Source organism: Propithecus coquereli, unplaced genomic scaffold, assembly GCF_000956105.1.
Source record: "Propithecus coquereli isolate 6110/MARCELLA unplaced genomic scaffold, Pcoq_1.0 Scaffold766, whole genome shotgun sequence".
Lineage (NCBI taxonomy): Eukaryota > Metazoa > Chordata > Mammalia > Primates > Indriidae > Propithecus > Propithecus coquereli.
The window spans coordinates 514,921-532,461 of NW_012153796.1; positions in this window are offsets into that span (position 1 = coordinate 514,921).

Sequence of the window (17,541 nt, forward strand, 5' to 3'; positions counted from 1 at the left end):
AAGGGGTCCTGAGCCCCTATACCAAACACATTGAGAGATTTTCTGGAGTCAGAGCTCCTAGCATACCTCTGACCCCAGAGGCATCATTGGGACTTTCACAAACAGTGGTGCCCACTTGCAAAGGCCTGAGGGCCTTCCATGGGTGGAACCTTCTCAGCAGAATTAAACCTTCCTTTTGACACAAAAGCTTTATCCTTCTGGTTCAAGACTGAGTCCAAAAACAACAAGCAGTAGAAATCACTCAACATTACCAGGGAGCTCACATATCAGATCTACCCTCCTAGACAGAGAAATGGTAGGGTGTCCAGCTTTTGCAAGGCACAGACGTCCTAGCTCGAAGGAACTGTCTGTCCCCCTCTAGGGAATGGATGGATATGCAGTCTTCACTGTACCACTCAGCATTGGTCTCTATCATGTTGATAATCATAATGTCTGCTCCTTATTTAACACACACTGAGTGCCTGGTGCTGTGCTAAGCCTTTTGAATGCCTTATTTTACTGAGCCTTTCAATATGCTATGAGACAGATAAAATAAATCTTATTTTACAGAACAGAAAACTGAAGCTAGGAGAGGGGAAGTGACTTGCCCAAGGTCACACAGATGGTAAGTGGTGGAACTTATCTGGGAATTTCAAGAGAGTTTCCAGGAGCCAGGATATGATGGCCAATGTTAGTGTACTTCATTACTCTGGCTCACCCCTTGTCAAAGCCATTTTTGATGCTTAAGAAGTGGATATACTCTTGCCTCCGTTCCAACACTTCCCACCAGCTACAAGACAAACCCCCCACCTGATGTGACAGCCTCCAAGATGGCCCTCAGTGATCCTTGTCATGGTGGGTATAGTCTCCCCACATACTGACTCTGAGCTGGTCTGTACAACCAACAGAGTGCAGTGGAAGTGGTGGCATATGGGAGCTAAGTCCAGGTCATAAACACCGTTGTGCCTTCTCTCTTGCTCTCTCTGAGCACCCACTCAGGAGGAAGCAAGCTGCCATGTTGTGAGGACACTCGAGCAGCTCTGTGGAGAGGCCCATGTGGAGAAGAATGGAGATGTTCAGCCAAGAGCCAGCACCAATTTGCCAGCCATGGGAATGAGCTACCTTGAAAGTGGACTTCCCCTCCCCATTCAAGCCTTCAGATGACTGTAGCCCTGGCTGACATCTGATACAATTGCAGGAGAATCCCTGAGTCAGAAGCACCCAATGGAGCCACCCCTAAATTTTAGAGCCATAGAAACTATGAGAGAAAATAAGTGGTGTATTGTTTTAAGCCCTCAAGTTCTGGGGGTTTTGTTACACAGCAATAGATAACAAATATACCCAAACTTCTAGGGCTTTGTAAATTGGCCTCTGGCCATCTCTCCGCTCTCATCACGCTCCCTATTCCAACATGGATTATGAACTACAGAGAGGTAAAGCTGCTGGCAGGATATCAAAAACGCCCTGTTCTTGAACCCCTCCTGGCCTTTGCACATAGTGTTTTCTCTGTCTGGAATTCCCTTTTATCTTTATTCTTTGGGAAACCATACGTTCTTGCACATCCAGACATCTCCATGTAAGTGATGCCTTCTTTGATTCCTTGACCCAGATACATGGTCTGTCTCCCCCTCGGTGCCACCATTGTACCTGTGCTTAGAGATTCTAACACTTTTACAGAGTCCCTAAATTCTTTCCTGCTTTGTCAGGCTCTTCTCTAAGACTACGAGACCCGCAAGGACAGGGACTGGTGTTGACCGTTGACTCACCTCTGAGTCTCCAGCGTCCAGCCCAGAGGCTGGCGTGAGTAAGCACTGGGTAGAAGCTTGTTAATGGCTGAATACTGAATACTGGGTGCATATGCCAGCTTTTCTGCAGAGCGCCTGTTGGATATGGATGGGTTAACTATGTGCTGTGACTACCAGTTTATACCTTCTCAGGCTGAGGAGCAGTAGGGCACTTGCCAGCAACAGACACACTTCTCATTAGTGCAGGAGCACAGCAGCCATCAAGAGGCAGGGGACCAAGTAAGCCTTGTGTGACATCACCAGTTCAGCCCTGATGAGAGAAGATCACTGTGTCAGGATGAGAAAAACTCTCTTCACCTTGTGCTTTTTCCCTGAGTTTTCCCAACGGAGAAAAACTTTCGATTGAGAAAAAAGTCTCCCAAGTGCAAGTTGGGCGGCAAAGTTTACAAAGATGGCAGGCTGGTAAACTGGCTCTCAGGTATAACAAGAAAGGCGCTGATTTGTACTGTGTGACAATTGTGGTGGTGTCTGTACTCCCGCCATGATCAATTTCAACCTGCCAGTGGTTAACGGCCAGGCAGGAAGATCCCTGAGTTCTTGACAGCTGGCTGTCTCGGGCTGTCTTGGGCTGTCCCGGGCACAGCAGGAGATTAGGAGCGTGAGCTCTGGGGCCCCCTGCCTGGGCGGGCACCCAGCATTACCATGGAAGGGCTCTGCAGCCTCGGACAGGTGATTTTAATGTCTGAGTCTTGGGTTTCTCATCTGTAAAATGGGAATAATTGCAGAACCCATCTCAGGATTGTCTTGAGCATTACAGGAGATAACACATAAAAGGTACTTAGCACAGTGTTGGCGGTTGAGGAACATTCAACAAATAGTAGCTGCTATAATCATAGAATAGAAAGGACAACTCACTTGGACTAAAACATTTTGGATTCTAGTCCTCGTTCTGCCCCTGAGTCGCTGTATGACCTTGGACAATTGACTTCAACTCTCTGGAAATTAGGTGTCTCTTCAGTGAAATGAGGCTCGTGACAAACACAGGTAACTCGTGTGGGCACTTACCACGTGCCAGGTACTATACCACGTCTTCTACATCTTACACCTTGACAATCTTTGCCACACATCCTATGCGGTAGATTCTAACATCATTCCCATGGTGTAAGTGGGAAACTGAGGCTTAGAACAGTATCTGGCCCAAAGTCATACATCTAGTAAGTGCTGTTAGCGGACCTGAACACAGGCGGTCTGACTCCTGTGCCTGTAGACTGTACGGCCGCCTGTTCCACTCATTAGCAAGAAAGATTAAATGAGGCGAAGCAGGAACATTCTGTAAACTGCAAAGCAATAGCGAATGATGGGTGTTGTCATTGCCAATCCTTGAATATCGAAAACATACTTATGGAGCCTTTATTTCATGTCAGGTGGTGGGCACCAAGCGAGAGATGTGGCAGACCCAGTCCCAGGCCCTGGGAGCCCACCTTTGAGGGGAGGGGACAGCGACCTACAGAAAGCGGCAGACTTGAGTATTGCACAGCAATGCAAAGCCCGAGAGAAGCTGGAATTCTTACTTCCCAAAGGCTGCGAACGACAAGCTAAAGGAGTCACGCCTCTGGTGGGCACAGGGAACCCGGCTCTGAGACATGGCTCTATGCCGCGTGTCCCCACGGGGGTGGAACCCTGAAGATGCGAAAGGGACAGACGTTCACCAGGCACCCAGCTGGGCTTCTGGGTGCTGGTCTCATTTTCCCTCACTGCAGCCCTGTGCAGGGCGACATTTTCTGTGTCTCTCCAGGCAGGATCCTGGCTCGGAGAGGGAGTGGCGCCTGCCGGCATGGGCAGTGTGTGCCCTCCTCACGGAGCCCACCGAGCCTCCTTCTCTCGAGCTGTCCCAGCCCTGTGTCATGTCGGCAAAGGGCACGGGGCTCCCTGTGTCCTGGGGCGGGCTCAAGCCAACGGCCCCAGCAGGAGAGACACGCGACGCCTGGAATCCACCGCCTCCTTCCTGTCGCCGCTCCTGCTGATGGTGCTCTGAGTCATTCCAGCTCTTCTCCAAGATCCTGAATCGCGCCCAGAGCAACATGCCTGCCTGAGGGAAGGGGACGGCCTTTGTCGCCTTTCTCACACTGCATGGCAGATGCCACCTCGCTGTTTGGCTTTTTTTTTTTTCTTAAAAAGACAATTTGATATAACTTGCCCTTTTCCTTCTTCTAAGTTAAGGAAAACAAAAAACCCAGTCAATGAGTCCTTCTGAGGGCCTTACCTTGCATGAATGTCCCGGTAGCCCAGCCAGCCAGGGGGCCACCCGCACACCTGCCCGGGCACCTGAACATCTCTCAAATACTTCCTGCATGCCAGGCCCTGTGCAGCGGTGAGGGGGGCAGGAGAGACAGGTATCCATCCTGTGGGGCTCACGGTCTGGGGTCCTGAGTCTCTGGACCCAGAAGCCAGAACTGCAGTGGGCCGAGGCGGTGGGTGCAGAGGCGGTGGCCAGAGCGTCTGTGCAGACCCCTCTTCCCAGCCTGGCTGGAAGGACAGGAGAGCAAAGTCGCTAGGAGGTAGGGGGGCACTGGGAGAGTGCTTTTAGGCTGGGAGAGACATTAGCACATTTAGAGGTTGGAAGGGAAGGGGTCAGAGGCACGAGAGTGGCTGGAGGAGCTGGAGGAACAGGGGAGGAAGGCGAAGGCACTGGGGGACTCTGGTGAAACACAAAGACCTCCTCTGGGGCTACCTCCTCGCGCCTTCATGGAGGGGAGTACTGAAACAGAAGAGGCAAAAAGACTGTGATTTTGACGCTAGCCAGCCTGGGTTCTGGATCCCAGGGGCAGGGGCCTTGGCTTTTAGCACAGGAATCCCTGCTCGCCCCTAAAGCTGAGATGACACGTAATTTTCAGGATGGGGCAGATTTAGAGCCGCTGAAGCCTCCTTCTTCCCACCACCTTGACTCCGGCCTGTCACAGGATCTCTCTGGCGACAGCTCCCTGGGGATCCCATTATCTCTCTCACGCCTGCCAATGACATCCTTTTCTTTTTAAGTGCTCCGCAACCTAAATCTCCTCTAATACTTGTCCTCGGCACAGATGATTCAATGTGGGTGACTCTGCGTGCACCCCATTCCTCACCAGTAACGTCTCCTTGCCAGCGGTTCAGAGAGGGCAGCCACAGAGGGCGGGTCGAGATGCCGACAGTGGGTTCTACCCCTGGGCAGAGGCAGGCGCAACCCCTGCATCCTTTACTCTGAAAAAAAGAAAAGAAAAGAAAAAGGTTAATTCCCTGTTCTTTCCTGTGTACCTTAGAGACACTAAAATATAATCACAGGTTTTCAGGTCAAAGAGAATTGAAGAGGAGACACAGCGCTCTATGACTGAGCTGTTCTAAGAGATTTATTCAGTGTGCACTGAACCTTTGCGCCAGGCCTGGAGGTTCAGAGTAGGACAATCACGATCCCACATTTGGCTGTCAGGGGCTCAGGGACGCCGGCGAGGTGGCTGTCACAGTGGCACAATGTCCCTAGACATTGGCCAGGGCTGGCTTCCATCTCATGCCCCCGCCCCCGCTTCCGCGAGCCCGCTTGCATCCGCTATCCAGGGAATATGGTCCCATCACTCAGGAGAGACCATCCACAGCCAAGAAAAGTCATCTGTAGAAGATTCCAAAACAGGCTCATGAGACCCACAACAGAGTGCATTTCTTAAAAACTAAGTCTTATAATTGCAAGACTGGAATTTTGAGACATAAAATGCTTCTTTTTTCTTCTAGTGAAAACATTTGGCTCAGTAAACCAAAAGCCACTGTATTGTAAGTGGTTGGCCTCATAAACATAGACTGGGGAAGAACTCAGGGCCTACCCACACTTGGCAAACATCCTGTAGGTAAGGCAATGCGGAGCAGCAGGAGGGGAGAGAGTGAGGCGTAGGGGAGTGTTTCTAAGCATGGCTCCAGGAAGGTCTCTGAGCCTGAGTCCCAGGAGGAGGACCACAGAAGCCCCGGACGCAGGCACAGGGAGTGTGGTCAGACTGGCTGGACCTGGCCTCCCACCTGGCCCCTGGGCGGAGACAGCCTTGCAGAGGCCCGGCACTGGCCTGGACACAGAAGCCCAGCAATTGCGCAGGGCAGGTCTGGGCCAGTCAGAGAACCCAGAAGTGCCTTGGGTCAGGGCAAAGGAGAGGCAAAGGGACCCGGTGGCTCTGCCCTGTGAAAGCCAAGGAGAACGTGGATGTTGATGTGGACTCCTGAAGGGAGCTGCGTCAGGAATGAATAAAGCCAATAAATCAAGTACAAATGAGCACTCTACACGTCCGTCCAAGCCCCTGTGGAACGATGCTGAAGACCAATGCCTCTCCCCTGCTGTCGGGGTGGCGTGTAAGTCCCACACATTTACAGCTTCCTTGGGAGAAGGGAAAGAGAAAAAGGAGAGTGAGAAATCTAACTGGACACAAAGGAGAGGGTGGAAATTCCTAAGTGACTGAGTTTGCCTTGAATTGGCAAGATTACGTTGCCTGCAGAGGAAACGGGTCTCCAAGATAAGAAGTCCCACTTTTGTCCGCCTGAGTTGGAGGCTGAGACTCCTGCCCCCCCCCTACTGGTAGGAAGATACTGACCATACAGCACGATGAGCATGAGAGTTCGGCTGAGGGCAGGAGAAGCTGCCAGACACGCCTCCTTGGCAGTTCTTCTAGCCACTTTCCAAGTGACCACTGACTGTAAAGTGTCAGAGCCAGAGATCACTGGAGGTGGTTTAACCCTGCTCCCTGCACCTCACAGCGGGAGACCCGAGGTCCAGCCAGGAGAGGACACATCCAAGTTCACACAAACAGCCAAGGCTGGACACCCGGTTTCCTGACACCTGGCCGGGGGCTGCCCCACAGTGCCGTGCTAATAACACCTTTTTAGGTTTCTTCCTCTTCTTCCTTTGATGGTTTTTAAGGAGTGAGAAAACGTTGACAAATCTCTCCTGACTTGAGAAAACGGACACTGAGGTAAGAATGACCCAGGCAATGCCTGGGGTAATGCTTAGCAGGAACACAGAATCCATTGGAATGTTCATCTGTGATTATGGTAGGAAAAACTGGCCCTAAAGTGTTTTGAGAGTCTCTGTAACAGCCAAGCTCAACCAGGTTATGAAGAGTGCTGTCTGCCCGAAGAATTAGTGGACGTCTGGGAAGGACAACGAATAGAAAGTCTCCAAGTTTCTTCCTAATTTGCATAGAAAAGATGATCATGTTACAGGGTGTGGTCAAACTACGGTGTTTGCCCAGATTGCTCGGACAGCAAGGTCAGAGTGTTGTCGCCCAACCAGGTTCATTTGTCTGCTGCCCAAGAAGCCAAGATGCCAAGACAGCAGGTTTTATGGCAAGGAAAGAGTCTTTATTCTGTAAAGTGCTAAGTGGGGAGATGGGAGACATTTCTCAAATCCGCCTCCCAAGAATTTGGGGGACAGGGTTTTTAACAGTAGTTTGACAGGCAAGGGATTAGGCAATTAGGTTTGCTAATTGGGGCAAAATTATAGGGGAGTAGGAATCATCTTCTTGTGTTGCTCTAGTCCCCGGGGTCACAATTACAGTTGAATTGGATTCTTGGTATGGGCCGCTGGTCTGGGTGGGTCAGTCAATCCCCTGGAATGCAGGGCCTGGAAGATATCTTAAACACTACCTTCATGTTTCAAAAAGGTGATGTCATCTATGGAGAAAGTTGAAAATCTTTATGGACACCAGCTACGTGGCTCTGGAGTGGCAATTACAGAGAAGAAAATGGGGACAGTGACTAATTATTACCATTATTTTCACCTAGGCCTTTACCACAGTTATTGCCTTGTGCCCGTTACTGAAGGGCGGTTTCAGGAGGTCACTGCGGCTTTCAAACAAAGATCTAACATGCTTTGGAGCAGCGTTTCTTCTCTGAGCGCAAAGTACTGCTGTCATCAGGACAAATGTTAGAGACAAAGTCGCCATAACTTGTAGATGGACTGAATGTTGGAGACTAAGCAAAACAGATCACCTAAGATGTCTCGTAGCTTTCTGACCTGAGTGAGCCACCAGATTGACAACAGTGTCATTCATTGGGGTGTGCAACCATTATTTGTGCAGGGATCTGCAATCTATCATGCACCCCTCTTGTACAAGACCCTTTTCCATGAAGAATAGGCTGCTTGTTTCATAGACGAGGAGTTTCAGGGTCAGGAGACTGAAGGGCCTTTCCTAAGATCACACAGCATATATATCATAGAGCTGGGATTCAAACCCAGACCTACCTGACTCCCAAGGCTGCACTCTCTTCGCTCTATTTGGAATGTCTGAAACACAGCTACCCAGATTAGAGGTCAGAAGTCATAGAGATAGGGTGACCTAACATCCAAACTGGGTCCCCTTTAAAGGGGAGGTGGAGGGGACTATGAATAATGAAGCCAGATCAATAGGTAAAAACTGAGACTGCCCCTGGCAAACCCAACTGCATAGCCCCCTTGCATAGGGGCAAGCACACTGTGTTCCCCAAGCCTTCTTGGTTGGTTTCATCGAACATCGCCAGCCTGGATGGACTCCTGGGCTGGCCCATGAAAACTGCCACAGTGCTCTGGGCATCTCTCCTCCAGGGATGGTAGTACACAGAGTAATCATTGCCATGTCTTTCTCCCCTCCAGGCTGTGGGCTGCTTGGGGAAGGGGTGATGCCTAGTTTATCTGCCTCTCAGTGGTAAACTGTTTTCTCATACCATACTTTCAACACGGAATATTTCTGGTCACCAAAATATGTGTAAATTTTCCTCCACGCCAAGCAATTCTCTAGCAAACATCAACTGGGAGTCCTACATTTCAGTTCAATTCAGTTCAATTCTGACACTAACCGGAGTTAGTGCAGACTCTGCAGGTTAAGGGCTCAGTCCCACAGGCTGCCCCCGCTTCTGCCTACAATTTCAAGTCCCAGGTTGTCATCTGTACCTCTGATCGACCACCTATAATTTGAGGTTCCCACTACCCCCTTCTCGGGTTCAATAATTTGCTAGGATGGCTCACAGAATTCAGGCAACCACTTTTAATGGTTGATTATTTAGCAGAGGGCATGGTGCAGGATAGGGATGAACAGCCAGACAATGAGGTACACAGGCAAGGTATGGCCCACAGTGGGTGTGACACCTTCCCAACACCTCCACATGTTCAGCAACCTGGAAACTCGCCACACTCCATCGCTTAAGGATTTTTCTGGAAGTTCTATCTTATAGGCATGATCGATTATTAACCTGGTCTCTAGCTCCTCTCTCCTCCCCACAGGAAGGGGGAGGGGCTGAAAATTCCAAGTTTCTAATCTCGGCTTGGTCTTTCTGGTGACCAGCTCCCGTCCAGAAACTCACCAAGAGTCACCTCATTAACACAAATGATGCTCCCATCACCCAGAGAATTCCAAGGGAGTTAGGAGCTCTGTGCCAGACACTCCTATCACTCAGGAAATTACAGAGGTCTTTGGAGCTCTGTGTCAGGAACTGGGATAAAGACCAAGATAGATATTTCTCATTATAAATCACAGTAGCACAGTGAGACAGACAGTAATTGCTTGAAATATCAACAAATGTTTGTGGTGATAGAAATTTCTTTGTATCCTCTGTGAAAAATGTACCTGCCTCTCATTTTGGTAATTTTCTACTATTTCATTAATATTTAAAATAACAAGATATCAATGACAATCTTACTACTATGTTTATCATGTTGAAATTTATATAATACTTGTATATCCATTATTCAGTTTAACTCTCATGATATGCCTGTGATGAAAGAACCTGTAATAGGTGTTTATCTTTATCTGCCCAGCACCTTTGACATCTTCTGGGATCAATATGCCCATCCTAGGGCCTCACATCTCATCTCCTCCTACCAGCCTCTAACAGGTGGTCAAAGGTGAGCTGTCATCTTCCTATAAGACCTTGCCTCCCCAGGGCATCGCTGGAAGTGATTGATCCAGAGATAGGCATGTGGCCCAAACTAGGCTAATCAGAATTATTCCCAGGGAACTAAGGGCAGAGTCCTTTCTTCTCTGTCAGTGCAGATGGGAGGAAGTGAATCTAAGGGCTCTAGTGGCCACTGTTCCAGCTTCTCGGAGAATGTCAATCTTAGGAGCAAAAAAGCCAAGATGTGCAGAGAAATATAGATTAGAGGAAGACAGAGTCCTGGCATCCAGTAAATTTTTCCTGGCCAGGTGTTTGAATGGCCCAGTAAATACTCCTTTTGCCTAAGCTGCAGTGAGCTGGGTTTCTGTCACTTGCAACCCCAAAAGGCCTGAGTAACATAGATATTATCCCCATTCCACAGAGGAGAAAGTTGAAGGTCAAGGGTCTGGTTACTTGGTTACTTGGTCAAGAGCACAGAGCCTCTAAGTGTCCAAGTCAGGAATAGGAGTTGGAAATAACTTGTGTTCTTCAGATGTCAAGCCAGATCTCTTCCTCACTATGCAGTGAATCCTTCCTCCAGGGGCCTTTTCTATTTGTGGAATTTTCTCTCATCAGAAAAAGAATGCTTTCCCCTTCCCATTGACTTTCACAAGGGGTACTTCATGGCGAACCTCTTGCTGTTTGCCTCCTAGGGCAGCCTCTCATCCTCACACATCTGATGACATATTTTGTTCCTACTCCATTTCTTCTGTTTGATTAAGCTTCAACTTAGTCACCCTTCAGTCACTTGGGCAAAGTTAAGATGTTGTGCTACAATATGAAAGCAAGATGATTTCCTGCCTGGAAATGTCTCAAACTCTCGGGGAAATCCAAATTCCAAACCAAATTTGGCCCCAATCCTAGGCTAAGTCGGTGCCAAAAGAGACTGAATATTTGGATCCAAAATGAGTTCCCATGTTCCTACCTTGTGGGGGTGGTGGGACTCAGCCACATGGAGTTGCATGATGACGTGGCCAATTAAACTCAACTAAACCTGCACCCTCATTGTCTTTGCTCAGCCTTCCTTTTCCATGAAGTCATCTGCTGCACGACATGACTTTGAGCATGCTCAAATACAGGGCATTGCGTGCAATAGAAAGCGTCACTATAGTTATTACTGTAAGTCATTTGACTCATCATCTGAACCCTGTCCACTGGGAAACAGCAGAAATCCCAGTCTGAAGTGGAACGTAACGTTCCAAAAAATCCTTCAAAGAAAATATTTTTACTCTTTTTTTTAATAGGAAGAGAAACTGAGACTTAGGAAAGTGAACTAAATATCGAAATTGTGTAGCTTTAGCCCAGACATTGTTTTTTGCTTTCTAGGCCCCTACGTTCTCCTGGCTCTTGGACATAGTCATCATCCGTCTACTCAGTGGCATCACAAAATCAGCACTTCCAAAGTTGAAGGTGGTGACACCTTCATCACTTAAACCTGCTCCTAGTCTCAGTCAATGATCTGTCCATCCAGCCACCCATCCGTTCACCCACCCATCCACCTGTCATCCATCCACCCATCACCCATCCACCCATCCTTTCACCCATCCACCTGTCACCCATCCACCCATCCTTTCACCCATCCCCCTGTCACCCATCCACCTGTCACCCATCCACCCATTACCCATCCTTTCACCCATCCCCCTGTCACCCATCCACCCATTACCCATCCTTTCACCCATCCCCCTGTCACCCATCCATTCATTCATCCACCTGTCCATCCATTCTCCATCCATCTATTCATTCATCCACCCTATCCTTCTATTCACCCATCCGTTCATCCTTCATTCATCCACCTGTCCATCTACCTATCTATCCACCCCTCTATCTACCTCTTCAACCATCCCGCCATCTATGTATTCATTTGTCCATTCTCCATTCATTTAGTCATTCAAGCCAGAAGCTTGGGTGAATAGCAAGAGTGCTTTAGTGATGAATTTGGCTTGAGTTTGAACTTTGTTCTGACACTAATGTAACTTCTCTGACTTCTTTATCCATCTTTTTTTTTTTGAGACAAGGTTTCACTGTTTTGCACAGGCTGGTCTCAAACTCCTGGGCTTAAGCGATCCTCCTACCTCAGCACCCCAAGGAGCTGGGATTACAGGTGTGTGCCACCATGCCCAGCCTCCATGTATCCATCTTGACTTCAATTACTTCATTTGTGAAAAGGAAATTATGGTACTGAGTCAGATATCTGACACTGCATAATAACACATTGCATTACATTTCTGATAGAATATAAAAGAATATGTGTGTATATTACATAACATAATGTTTGGCACTTAAACACGTAATGAATGATTATTATCATTACTGTTTGTATTAATATTAATGACAGTTATACCTGTGCATCTGTGTAAACCTCGAAGCACTCTGGACATGTGGATGTTACATAAATATACATGCTTTGTCTGTTCACAAACTCACATATGTGTGTGTATGATAGATGGACAGGCAAGTCGGCTAAATGATAGTGGCAAAGGAATATGTCGTCCTCTCCCCGGGGGGGAGTCTTTGCAGATTTGCATTAGTATAACAGAATTTTAATAAACAATAGAGACACAGTTCTAGGTCTTCTGAATGAATTTTTGAGTCACATACTTAATATTGACAATAGCTGCTGGTCATTCAGTGTTTACTTTGTGCTGGCACCATGTTAAGTGCTTTATATACATCAATCATTTAGTCTTTCCAATAACACTGAAGAGTAAGATATGGAGTCTTTGTGTTGAAGATGAAGAGAGTGACGTTTGGAGAGGTTAAGGCCCCTGCTCCAGGTCACACAGTCAGTCCATGCACAAGCTAAGATCCTATCTTGAGCCTAATTGCAGGGCCTGGGCTCTTGGCCCATTCTGTAACCTCACACCACAGAGAGCAAATTGTTATTTACAGATACCTCTGCCTTCAGGGTCTTTTTCAATCAGTAGCTACTGGTAGTTCTCCAACTCTGAGTCCCCAAGGTCACAATAGCAGTCTCATGCCCTTTTCTGATCAGGGCAAGCTGTTGCTAAGTGATGGGTTTTCCCCATCTCTGACTCGGCCCTGGAGGATGCCCTTCACATGCAAGATGGCACTTGAATAGCACTTTGCCTCCTGAAGGATCCCAGAGCCACTTATCAGGCCTGACCACTGTCTGTCAGCTTGGCTAAGTACCCTGTGCTGGGGGTTCCAGAGAAAGCCAAGGTGGGAAATGCCACTCCCTGGGCCCCGACCTTGCATTAGGGTGGGGAGTGGAGTTCAGAAATGAGCCGAGCTAGACCCATTTCCAATACACCCAATACACACAAATCCTTGGCTGTCCATGTGAGCTGAGATAGAGAAAGCTGTGTGTCCAAGACTCCTCTCGGGAGAGGAATGCCTTACAGAACATTCTCTAGGTACACGGCCTACAGAGCTGCCCTCTAAGTCAGCGGTTTCATTAACTTATTTATTGACTAACTGCATTCTACATGGACAGACTCTACTGCTGTAAAGGTCCTACATGAACGATTTCATTTCATCCTCACCACAACTCTGTGGTGAGCACCGTTATTACCTGCATTTTGCAGATGAAGAAACAGGTGTAGAAAGGTGAAGTCATTGGTTTAAGGCCATGAGTCAGAGAGCTGTGGGCCTGAATTTTGAACCCACGCTCTTGACTCCAGGACTGCCTATGACATCAGCGTGATGAGGAAAGATAGTGAGGAAGAGGGGGTGTTTCTTGGCAGCTGAGGTCAAAGAGAGATTTGGGAAGGTCATTGCAGTGGGAACTTGTGAGTGTGCAAAGGTTGTGTGACATGCAATGCGATCCTGCCCCGGGATGGTGGGAATCTTGAGTTAAACACGACAACAGAAGTATCAGTACGTTTGGACATGACAGTGTGTCTGAGGAAGCTCATGCTGCAGCTGGGTCTGTGCGGGAATTGGCAGGGGGTGAGCCAGCTCAGAGGACAAGGCAGCGAGCAGCCACCTGCATTGCAGGAACGGAGCCAAACAGGGGTGAAAAGGGCGCCGTGCAGTCCCCTCGTACCGCCTAACCTGCCATTAAATCCCTCCACTAAGGAGGGGCATGCACATGTTTTGCTTGCTTCCAGAAGCTTCCCCTAACTAGTTTAAACTCTGTGGAAAGCTCATGACATTTGGGATTTAAATTCCATTTGAGTGTTGCCAAGAGGAAGGTAAAAATCATACACACAGAGGCACAGAGAGGCCCTTCAGCTCCTACAGCTTCAAAGCACTTTTAAAACATCTCTAAGGAGACTCTGGGGGGTTTTGCAAATTTCTCTTACAAAATAGCATTTTTGTCAGAAAGAAGCGAATCAGCAATGCATGCATTAAAATTCTCTTGAAATCCAGATGGATTTTAAGATTGAGGATGAGGAATTGCTTTCCGAAAAGCCAAGGAAGCCAGACCATCGGGTACATTTTGGGTTTTTGTTTTGTTTTGTTTTGAGGCCATCTCTGTAGGAAGTCAAAGTGCCCATTAGAAAAGTACTTAAAAGCCTGGAAATCATGAAATAACAGGCTTCAGGAAGCCCTGGAAATCAGTTTGAACTTTTTGTTTAAATTATCACTTTTTCACGAAATCCTGGTAGGTGTCTTCCAGTTGATTCTGGAAGGCAGTCCTTGCAGCCGTAAGGTGAAATCTGCTGCCTCTGATCATTTTACAATAAAACCGTGCTGGAGAAATGCTGCCGATGTCGTGCACGGCCTCTTCTGGTCTATTAACTCGCCAGGGCATGTCCTCCCAGAAAGGCCTGCCTGCCCCGGGGTGGGGAGGCTACATAATTGGTGTCCTACATAGGTCTGAATGATGCCCCGGCGGCTACTCCAGGATCGATCTTGCTCACTCCAGCCTCGTGGCTAAATGGCCTGCCAGCAGGGCTCCGAAGGCTGCGGGGACATCCCTCAGAGGAGCTGCAAAGAAGTTACCCCAAGTGCTTTGGGGTGAAGATGCTCTCTTCCTGCCACCCCTCTCCCAGATACCCCATCATCAGGTGCCCCAGGGGCCGGGCTGTGCAGCTGGAGTCCCGTGTGTGAGCATTTCTGCAGGGCAGAGGGCCCTATGTGAGGCCACGACTCAATGGATCCCCCCAACTGTGTCAACAGAGAGGGAGGTTAGGTTCAGGAAAGGCACGTAATGAACATTTATCGAACCCCGCCTCAGTTGCTTTTATTTATGCTATTTGGTTGAATTCTCTTCAAAGCCCAGAGCAGTTTAATCATTCCCATTTTTGAGTTGAAGAAATTGAGGTTCAAGGACAATAACAACTTACCCAGCATTTTCGTCTCCAACACTGTCTCTTGAGGGAAATGTTGAGGACGATTATATGGAAACAGCCCTTGCAGACAGGCATGCGATCAACACATCAGCCTATTTTGCGGCCAAAGGAAGCATTCCCTGGGTGTTTGTGCCGGCTACCGCTCCAAGTGCTTCCCATGTAATAGCGCCCTCAGAAGAGCCCAGTGTATTATCCCCGATTTGCAGATGAGGATATATAGGTATAGCACAGAGAGACTGAGTGACCTGTCCCAGGTCACAGAGCTAAGCAGGGGTGGAGATAGGGTTCAAATCCAAGCAGTGAAGTTCTGAATGCTTTCTCCCCCTAACATTCTGTTAGGAAAAAATTCAAACATACAGAAAGTTTGAAAAAAAAATGCTACAGTGGACACCCATGTGTCTACCCACTAGATTCTGCAATTTTTAGCCTTCTACTATCTTTGTTTTCCACGTATCTATCCATCTCCCCACCCATCAGCCGTCTTATTTTTGATCCATTTCAAAGTAAGTTTCTGACATCAGGACACTTCACCTCTAAACACTTCAGCACGGATATCATTAATTAGAGTTTAAAATTCATTTACAGTTCTGTTTTTGAGATAAAATTTCCATAGAGAGAAATGCAAATCTTAATCGTACCATTCAATGAAATTCAACAAATGTGTATACTTGTGTAACGCTATGTGTATACTATGTGTATAAATGTGTATAAGTGTGTAACCAGGCCCTATGAAGATACGGGACATTGCCATCGCTCCAGAACGTTCCCTCACACCAGCAGGAAACCACTGTTCTGACTTTTTTCTTTTAATCATAAATACACTTTTCCTCCTCTAAAACTTTATATACATGGAATTGTACAGTTTGCACCCTTTCACGTCTGGCTTCTTTCGCTGAGCATGATGTTTTTCGGATTCGTTCTTGACATGGCTAAGTGGGATCCCATTGCAGGAATGTATCACAGTAGGTTTATTCATTCTCTTGTCAGTGGACATGGGGTTGTTTCCTTTCACCTTGCTTTTGGCTATTTTGAGTAGGATTGCTCTGAACATTCATGTTCCATTCATAGTCTTTCTATGGAAGTAGGCTTTCCTTTCTTTTGGGTTAAAACTTAGGAATGGAATTGCTGGGTCAAAGGGTAGATTTATGTTTAGTTTTACAAGAAACTACCAGACCATTTTTTTTTTAAGTTGTTGCATATTTTTACATTTCCACCCAACCTCCTGTGAGAATTCTGGTTTGGAGCTAAGCTTTCAAGCAATATGCCTGCTGTCTCTCCAAGAAGAAGGTCGACCAACATTTGCAGCTGAATGGGCCCCTAAAAGTCAGAGAGAATGAACTGGGCTCCAGCAGAGATGACACCTGCTGGGCCTGGGGGGAGGGAATCTGTTTTCAGATCTTCAACTTACTTTTCTTACCAAAATCAGAGGGTCTGCCCATCAATGACTATGAGGCCAATGTGTGGAGCGAACTTCTGGATATCTGGTAGCCTGGTAAACTCTTTATATCTGAATATACGAATACACCATGACCGTTTATCTTTGGAGTTAGGAGCTATGTTTAGCCCTGTTTTATAGATGAGGAAACTGAGGCTCAGAGGGGTAAGTGATCCCTCTGTGGGCACTCACCAAAGGCAAAGCCAAGATTGGCTCCCATTTCCATTTGACTTTCAAGTCTGAGCATTTTTCACTGTATTCTAAAATCTTCTGCTGTAAAAGGGGACAGGCTGGGAGGACCCAAGGGGAACTGATAGGTGGAGCTGAACACGCTGGACTGCAAGGGGCTCGATTCTGGGAAATCTGTAACAAACAGAAGGCATCTAGACCATCACCATGGGCACAAATCTCCTTAGCAACTTTGCTGCGAAAGACTCCGTCCTTAAAGGGAACTTAGAGCAATTGTAGATGCAGAGACAGAAAATATTCTACAATTAACAATTAACTCTGCAACAAGTAATTGTAACTCTGAGGCAAAAAAGTCAGCATCTTGGCACAGACTGGCATAGGAACAAATAAGGAAAGCAAAAAGCATGGGACACAAAAAGAGGGAAGTCATATCTATAAAGGCAAAAACTGGAAGCCACCTAAATATCCATCGACGAGGACTGTTGAAAACGACATGCTGGTGCATCCACACATGGGGCTCCGTGCAGCCAGTGAGACAGAATGAGGCCTCCTTCTGCGAGCCCACACGCACAGTGCCGGTATGTAGCTTAAACACACACATACACATGCACACATATACACACACAAGTTTAAGTATTTTTATGTAGCATATGAGCTTATTTGTGTTGAGAAGAATTCTTTCATGCTTGTAAGTACACAGCACGTTTCTGGGAGGACATACCACATACCGTTCGCAGTGGTTACCTGGGGAGGCTTAAAAACAAGAGCTGAGAGGACGGGCAGACTTTCCTTCTTTACACCATTCTGAACTCCTTGTATTTTCTTTCGACACTGACAGTAGGTAGAAACAACTGTAAAAGCAGGATTCTGAAACTGGGAAAAGGAAAAGAGAGGAGGAATCTGATCTGTATAGAACAGAGGCAATTTTCTCTGTCCCATTTGGCAATTTCTGGTGAGGAAGGATGGAAGTGAATTCTGGAAACACATTGGGCATTATTTACACCTTCGGGTGGGGATAATT